The sequence below is a fragment of the Nothoprocta perdicaria genome, unplaced genomic scaffold, assembly GCF_003342845.1.
Source record: "Nothoprocta perdicaria isolate Ctin4 unplaced genomic scaffold, notPer1 scaffold_17, whole genome shotgun sequence".
Taxonomy (NCBI): domain Eukaryota; kingdom Metazoa; phylum Chordata; class Aves; order Tinamiformes; family Tinamidae; genus Nothoprocta; species Nothoprocta perdicaria.
Genome location: NW_020454871.1, coordinates 4,602,174 through 4,610,674, shown reverse-complemented (window position 1 = coordinate 4,610,674; position 8,501 = coordinate 4,602,174). Strand labels below are relative to the sequence as shown.

Genomic DNA, 8,501 nt, shown 5'->3' with positions numbered 1-8,501 from the left:
TATTCTGATGATCTTTTCATTTTAGTCAGTTGGGAGTCTGTGACATTCTCCATTACAGCTTGTTTGCACACTTTCTTTGCAATTAAAATGCAGTTTGCTGCCTGTGCAGCTAAGGTATGTGCTTGGACAAGCTGAAATCTCACTATCAAAGGTACAAAAGGATGTGGCATTTGCAGTGCTAATAGAAAAGAGTCAGAAAAAAAATGCCTAAAAATTTCTTCAGCCCTTTCAAGTAATGACTCGGTCATCAGTCCTTCCCACTGTTCTTTATTAATATTCAAATTACAAACTGACGTCAGCTCTGACTGTCTAAAAATAAACTGCACATTTTCATTGAATTAGTTGGACTGTCTGCTTCACCACCGAGAAAGTTATATAGAATAAAATATTTACTTAAAGGGGTTTCTTAAGTACAATGCCTCAGGTATTTAAATGTCCCAGATAGGTGAGATAAGAAATCAATATAAAGTTGTATTACACTGTGAATGGCAGCATGAGAATGAATTTGGGGGGAGCAGAATGGGTATGTCTTGAGCTCGCAGAGCTCGCAGAGCTCAGACCTGCCTTGGCAGGACGCAGTCCCTGTGTCYTTCCACATAGCAACTGCCTCCTGTTCATCCTCTTCATCATGATTTTTTTTTTTCCATGTCAGAGCTGCCATGAAAAAAACGGAATGACTTGGTTTTTAATAGAGAAGTATTAGCTTTTGCAATCAGCAGCTTGGACCTTGGTCATTTTCCTGTAGTTCTCAGGGATATTAGTCAGGAAGGGAGAGTATGGGGATATTGGGGAGACACCCAGATCTATATAAATATCTGTGAGAAGTGCCTGCTTGCTCATCTTGACATCTTTTGTAGGCTTTGGCTGCCTAGCTAAGGAGCACAGACTCTACGGTGCAATTTAGTTGAGCAACACATGCTGYGATCTACGGGACTCAGCAAACCCTGGGATCGATAGCTGCAGAGAAGGATTTGCCAGGTAGGTGTTGGCTGAATTATATTAATGTAAACTGGGAGGTGACTCCTGGTATTCATGCAGAGTGAAGCTCCACGATGCAGATGAAGCTCATGATGCAAAACGAGGAGGTACAACAGAGAAACAAACCAATCACCGAATCTTTGCCCACCTAGCAGGTGTTGTTGGCCAAACAGCAATCTCACGTCATTGTTGTTTCAGCCTTATGGAAACTCTTTACTATCCCAGTATTGATATTTGACGGCCAAGATCAACAGCGACCTTATTAATGACAACACAGTCCCTGCCTGTTCAATGCAGCTCCCTGAAATCTGACTGTGGGTGCTCTTTCCCTGGCACGGGGCCATGCCTGCAATTAGCCAGCAGTAAATCCGTGCTAACTGAGAGCCATGGGGTAAACACCTGGAAAGATGCTGGTGTCCGTAGGAAGGGAGCTGCATCTGCTGCCCCTGCACCGCAGAAGCCGCCACACTCCTTAATTGCACAGGAGCAAAAACCCCGTGTGCATTAAAGCCCTGCAGTGCACCTTGTGGGAAACTAATAAAAAGGGCTTCTTTTTTTCCACAGCCAAAAGGAATATCCCCCTGACAAATATCTCAGCCCAAATCTGTGTCTGGGGGCTTGCTCTCTGCTGTTGGTGTGGTGGATGTGTCTCCGTGCCTGCTATGTGGAACTGGAAAGTGCCCAGGGAATCAGACTGTGGACAGAATTGCTTCTTTTAAGTCACCTATTACTGTCTGGATCCGAATTTAAGCAACAGCCTGAAAAAAAAAAAGGATTTTGTGAAGCTAAGACTGGATTGAGCTGCTCCTCCTCATCTTGGATTACCCCTGCCTTAGAGAAGTGATTTATTGTTCTGAATTCCACTGTTCATCTGTGTCTTGGGAGTGGTGGGAATGCTAACCCTGAGCATTCAGAAATCATGCAATTGGATTATAATGATTGTAATGATTACTTGTGTTTTTCTGTATAGGAGAAGAACTGTAGCTGTTCCAACCTACCTGCCAATTGCGGAGCCTCTTGCGTTCACTGACATGCTATAATTAATGCTTTTTATGCAGACTTTATTAATAAAAATAATAATAAAAAAAACCACTTCCCGTGCAAAAGAAAGAAAAAGCGGAGATTTTCCCAGGGCATTCCCAGTTAACAGGGTAGCCAAATTGCTAAGTCATCCTGCGATTTGCATTAAAAAGCCCAGGCTTGGCAACACAGACACTGAGCGCCTCTAGCTCGGTTGTTCGGAGCTGCTCAGTTCACCAGCAGCTCTTGTTAATCCCTCAGGCTGGGGGTGCAGGAGGCTCTCCAAGGAAGCAGCAGCTTCCTGCAATGCGGCCGCGTCCACCCGCCTCCCTGTGCCTGCTCCAGGGGTTTCTCACCCTTCATTCCCAGTTTCCTGAGCTCTGGGCTTCCCAGCATGTTGGGAGGTGGCCGGACACCCATGTCTCTGTGCTGAGGCTGTACATCCCTTCCTGCTCTTTCAGTCCTTTTTTCTTTTTTTTTTCTAATTTTCCTCTCAGCTTCAGCCTGCAGTAGCATCTGCAAAATTTGCAGAAAATAAAGAAAAAAAACATCATTTTCCACCCCGAGTCACCCAATCTCCCTGCAACCCCTGGATATTCTCCCCTCCTGCTGGTTTTTGCAGGGCTGATAGCGCAGGGCCGGGCAGGGAGGCTTCCCAGTGCACCGCGATTCCTGCCATGCGGCTGCTGCGGATGTGATGGGAATGAGAATGGGGGAGCTCTGTCCTCGCGTTGTGCTTTGTAAATGAATCGCTTTGATCTCCGGCGGATTTCCCCGTGCTATTTTTAGATGCTGTGAGGATAACCGAGGGATGTCGATTCTAATGCAGACAGAAAGGAATTTCAGATGCAGTTTTCCTCCTGGGGCAGGAGAGGAGAGGCGGAGGAGGAAAACAAGGCAATCTCCAGGAGCATTTCAGAGTCTTCCCAAATAGACAGAGATAGGTCTGTAGGCCCTCGAGGCTAGAAAGGGACGTTCCCTGAATTTAAAATTCACTAGATATCTGATTATTCTCCTTTTCCTTCCCCTTGCTGGTCTATGTCTAACTCACCRATCTGCCACAGCCCAGCGTCAGCACCTGACATGATTAAATTCAGATTTGTGCTGCTGTGAATATGAGGGCTTGTAATAGGCAGCCATGGCTCTAAAAGCAATTACAGTGCCTCTCCTTTCCCCACTTAATGGATGCATTTGGACGGCTTGGATTGCTTGCTTTTAATCATGCCAGCTCGTGCTTTGCATTTCACCTTAACAAATAATAAGAAAACAAGTGTAACAGGAAAGAAGGGGGAACAAAAAGCAAGCCTTTTTCTCTGCTTTCCTTGCCCAGAGGCAGCCCCCGGTTGGCACGCAGGCTGCCGGAGGGCCAGAACAGCCGGCCCTGGGAACAGCCGGCCCTGGAACAGCCGCTCGCCCCTGGGAACAGCCGCTCGCGGGGGTTCCCTCCCGCCTGGCACCTCTCCTGTTGCCAGGGTGACTGCGGTCCCCGTGGCCCTGCAGAGCTGCCAGCCCTGTCCTTGTCCCCGCGGGTYCCCGGGGGCTGCAGCAGAGGCAGGGGCAGCGTTTGCTGCGGGCACCGCAACCCCGCACAGAGCTGCCAAGGGGCTCCCCTGCACCACGGAAAGCCCCCTAGGGATTTCCGTAGGATCTAATCACTGCCTAGGGACAAACCTTGCCATAAATATTCACAGCAGCAGTGGGGAAGCCTCTTCCCTTACTCCTGGGTTGTCCTTGCGTGCATTTTGTGGTGCTCAGCTCTGAGTATGGGGCTTTTACTGCTTTTTCTTCCAGCTCCTTTAGCTCAGGAGCCAGAATTTTACTTGCTGCTTTGGTGTTTCTGGTTTTCATGTTTTCTTTACAGCCAACGTCACAGATTCTGGAGGAGGGAGAGGAAATGTGCTGTGAGTGCAGGAGAGCCCTGCACACAACCAGATTTCTGGCTGCACCCAGACATCAAGCTGAGCATGTTGGTGCACTGGTCTCATGGTAGCGGCCCTGGATCTTTGCAAGCTTGGGGAATCTGCATGCTGCCTGGAAACCTCCCCTGCAGCAGGTTCTGGGGCATCCATTGAGGCACTGGCTCCCTGTAGCATCACCAGGAGCAGAGCCCTGTGCACTCTAGTGAGCTCCTAGGCAGAGGCAGCAGCTCTATAGACACCCTGTGTCACCCTGGGCCACTGCGGGCAGCTCTCTGTCCRTGCAAGCCCATCAATGGTGACAACGGCCCCCTTGACTCCCTCCCTCGTGCTCAGGGTTACTTTTTCTGTAGGGATCCCTTTGGCTTTGATGCCGTCAATAGTGCTTTCCCTGGCTCCGGATCGGAGCCCTCCTCAGAGAAGAGGGAGAAACGTGGCTGCTGGGCTCTGCTCATCTCTCCTCACTCGTCTGGACAAGCACTGCTCAGGTGCACAAGGTCCTGACCCATGTTTCACCCATGGTGATGTCCCCTTGCCTGGGGATGTCCCTTTGCCACCCGCACGCGGAGGAAGGAACAGAATAGCAGCAYGCGGTGGCAGCAGCCCAGAACGTGGAACTGTGCTGGGATGAATCCATCCCAGTGTCCATCCCAAAGCCCAGTGCAGACCAGGGATCCCGGAGAACCACTGCAGCTGCTCGGCTTCCTGCGTGCTTAAAGCTTGCACCTCTTCACCACCTATTGCCAAGGGCATTTCAGGTTCTCTCTGAGGAGCATAAACCTGGGCTGGTGGTCGGAGAGGAGCAGGAGTGTGATTGTAACTCAAGCATTTTAAGGCTAGTCATTGACAAGGCTGGGTTTTCATGACAGGAASCTGGATTTGGAGGGCAGGCTCCCTCCTGAATCCTAAAACCTTTTCCTGGTGAATTCCTAATTCTGCAAGTAGGTCACGCCTGCTTGCTCCCTGTGGGCACGTAGGAGACTTGACAGGTCTAAATAATAACTCTTATCTCCCCGCTCTTTGATGTTGGATGTCACTGAGTTGCTTGCTGCCTTTCCCTTTTCATTTCTTCTCYTCAGTTGCTGCAAAATTTTATTGAATGCACAAACCAAGACATTTCCAGCACGTGTCCCTCCACCTGCACCGGCAGCATGGTGCATACTATGCACCTCGGGCAGAAAAGCCTCAACCTTTTTGTTCTCCGTGGGATAGTGGCATTGCTGCTGCCTCCCACACACTGCTGGGATCCTCCTAGAATTCCTGGAGCTGCAGCCACTGCAGTGCTTGCAGTGGGATGATGTTTCTGCTTGTCCATGTGCACAGCACAGCCCTGCATGCAGAGGGCTGTCAAAGGCTGGACAAGGAACTCCCATTAATAGAGGCTCTGTTAAGGTTGCTCTAATTCTACATTACAATGCAAGCAGAATTTCCTACACTTGTGTTTTACTTACATGCTTTTAGCTGGATCATTGTCACAGCGGTTTTAGCTTCCGTGAGCAGCCTTTTAAAGACCTTGCCCTAATTACGAAGCACTTCCAGTGACATTTTAAATTATGGGTGAGTTTTACATAATTCTTCTGATATGTGTTGTTATGACATGTAAAATTTTATCTTCGCCAGATGCAGTGAATTATGCAAGGTCTTTGTGTTGCATTTGTCGGGGTAATTGGAACCGCGGCGCCTTTAGCACAGGCGTTCAGGGGCGCCGATCCTGCACACAGCTGCACCCGCACCAGCAGTGCCGTGGAGCTGCTAGTGTATAAGCTAGCACAGCAGCTTACATGCCAGCGTTCAAGCTGCAAACGGGAACTTTCCAGTCCCAAAGTGCATCCCCTCTTCTGGAGGCCATGTCCCATSATGTCCCATGGTGTCCCATGAGAGGATCGGATGCTGATGTTTTTCCAGGCACAGCTCAGCCCCAGCCACCGAGCAGACTGCCTGATGCCGAGCGATGGGCAGCATTCCCCAAGTTTCTGTTTCCTTCCCGTCATTCAGCGTGTGGCCCCAGCCCTTGTTTACTGCCTGCTGCTCAGCCTTGCTATGGAGACGCAATGCTCTTTCCGCTCATTTGTGTTTTCCAGCGGCCTCGCTATCATGGTGATGTTTGTTTATTTTGCACGTAAACGCCTAATGAATCTGTGCCTGTGAAGCCTGCTGAGGCAGGGGAGGAGGATTCCTGCTCTCCTGGTAAGGAGCAGAGAGGCACAGAGATGCAGTGGAGGCTGCCGACTCATCTGGAGGGTCAACCTGAGATGCACGACAGCTGATTTCGCTGCCCCTGTTATTTATGGGCCTGCTGCAGCGGGTCCGTGGGAGCAGCAGCAACAGTGATGTGAGTTTGTGGGTCATCATGCTGCAACCCATCACTAAAGGAGTCCAAGGGGCTGCACGGATGTCTGGTAGCATCCCAAAACAGGAAGGAAAATTCCCTTCTCCCCTTCAGAGTGCAGCACGCGCCGGTAATTAGCCTTGCATAGTGCAGGACAGTGCCGGGAGCTGCAGGACTCGGCCGCAGGGCCTGGCCTGAGGGCACCAGCCTCCTTGGTTTTCCTTCACTCGTAATTTGTCATAAATGTGAGACCTGAGGATGGCTGCAGAAACTTGCACCGGTCCCAGCGCCAAGAATGTTTATGTAACTTAATCAATAGATCCCCAKTGATTTATTTGCATTAAGTAACCCCTAGGGAGCTTGATGATAGGTAAGAGTGTGCAGGGTGCTGTACAAACACATCATAAATAAAAGTGGCTTGCAAATCAATTGCCAGATATTAGTGATTAATCTTCTCTTTCTGAAATGATGTGATGTCTGTCCTTTATGGATTTGTATTTCAAATCTGACCTAAGAGATTTCRGAGTCATTTATTCCGGGAAGGCTGCCCTTTAAGCCTGATCTTAACTTTTCCAAAGGTCGTATGGTTCTAAATACCATGATTACTTACAAATCATGGCTCCCCAAGCACTTTGACAGCTGCCTTCCTCTGAACAAACCAAGGTCTTGTTCAAATACGTGCTCAGCAGTGGAGGACGGAGGCAGGGGACCCGCGCCGTGGCCTCAGGGCTGCTGGGCCTCAATGCATTAGGCACTGCAAAGGTCACCCTCACCTGCTCCTGTGTTAGCAGGAATGGGAGCAGCGCAGGATTCTGCCTTCGCCAAGGCATTAGTGAGAGAGCTTCCTCATCTCTTTTCCATCCTCAGCCTCTYGTGCACTGGGAAAGCCAAGAGGGGAGACGGTCCCAGTTGTCCATCCTCCCTTTGGAAGTTCCATGTGGCATTTCAGTTTTTAAAGGAAGCAGAGTTTTAAGGACCCCTGTGCAGTCACTGGCCATACTTACCATGTTTTCATTGGCCCTTTCTCACTCACTTTCAGGCACACATCTCTGCATTGGCGTATGAACCCCAGCTGAAACTCTTTGCTTCTTGTCCATCATAGAGATATTTTACTAACTAACTGCTCCGATGTCAACTAAACGGGTTAACATGTCCCCAGTGCTCTCTGGGGAAGCAATGAACATGCAGCCCTTCTGTAGTCCCAGTTTTCTTTTGTGTTCAGTACCTGTGTGCTAAACTTTCTCAGTCTATTCACAATGCTCGCAGTCTTTTTTTGGCACAGTTTGGCAGAAGATTGATATCTGTCACTTAGGCAAGCTAACACAAACCATTCTGAATACAAAGTTGGCTCATAAATCAGAGAATTTCGTGTGTTTATAGTGCAGTAATGTGTTCTGTTGCTCCTCAGACTAGCCCAGGCCCTGCTTGGTCCAAGATACAGCATGCTCAGGCTCAGCAAGTTCCTTCATTTTGGTTGACTGTCCTGCAACCAAAGGGAATTTTTTCCTTCCAGAGCCCATTCCCAGGAGGGTGAGGAAGCCCCGGGCAACCAGAGCACACACYGTCCTTGGAGAGCCAGAGCCCAATGGCAATTAATGAAGGCTTTTGGTATTAACACAAATGCCTTGTTCTGTAGGCAGCCCAACTTCCATTAAGTTCTTCTCCACTTTTGAGTCATCATTAATAACATCCCACTCTGCATTTATTCTTGGGCCTACTCGCCCTTACCAGTACTGTGTGTGTATATATATATATATATATATATATATATATATATATAAAATTTTCTTTTACTCTCCTGGTGACTAACCTTTCTCCCTCCTCCTTTGCATCTTCCTTTGCAAACTCCATCCACCTGTAATCTTCCCTGTCTGCATTTCCACGGCAGTTTTCAAAGGCCCGGGATCTTTGAGCTGCCTCCTGTGAAGTCTCAGCAGCCGCTTCCCTACCCGGTCGCCGCGCTGGTCGCCAGCCTGGAGTCTGCTTCCCGCTTTCATGTCGCTCTCGTGCGAGCCCTCAGCCTTGCGCTTCACCCCGGCGGATCATATATATGTACATATACATATATATATATATATATATACACACACACTTTATAAATAAATAGTTTTATATGCTTCCATATATATATGTGTGTGTGTGTGTGTGTGTGTGTGTGAGTAAAACACATTTCAATGTGCCTGTGCGAAGATATTCACGGTTAAATCCCCAGGCTAATCTGGCGTCTTGCTTTCTTGCTTTTGCCTCTGTTGGAAATG

At 48.9% G+C, this 8,501-nt stretch overlaps 1 long non-coding RNA gene across 1 annotated transcript; it reads left to right on the top strand.

The window, feature by feature from the left end:
* Positions 1-879: 879 nt before the first annotated feature.
* On the top strand, positions 880-2,040 carry LOC112944561. Its single transcript, XR_003248799.1, has 2 exons — positions 880-978; positions 1,543-2,040. It is a non-coding gene; the product is annotated as an uncharacterized LOC112944561 (long non-coding RNA).
* Positions 2,041-8,501: the final 6,461 nt, after the last annotated feature.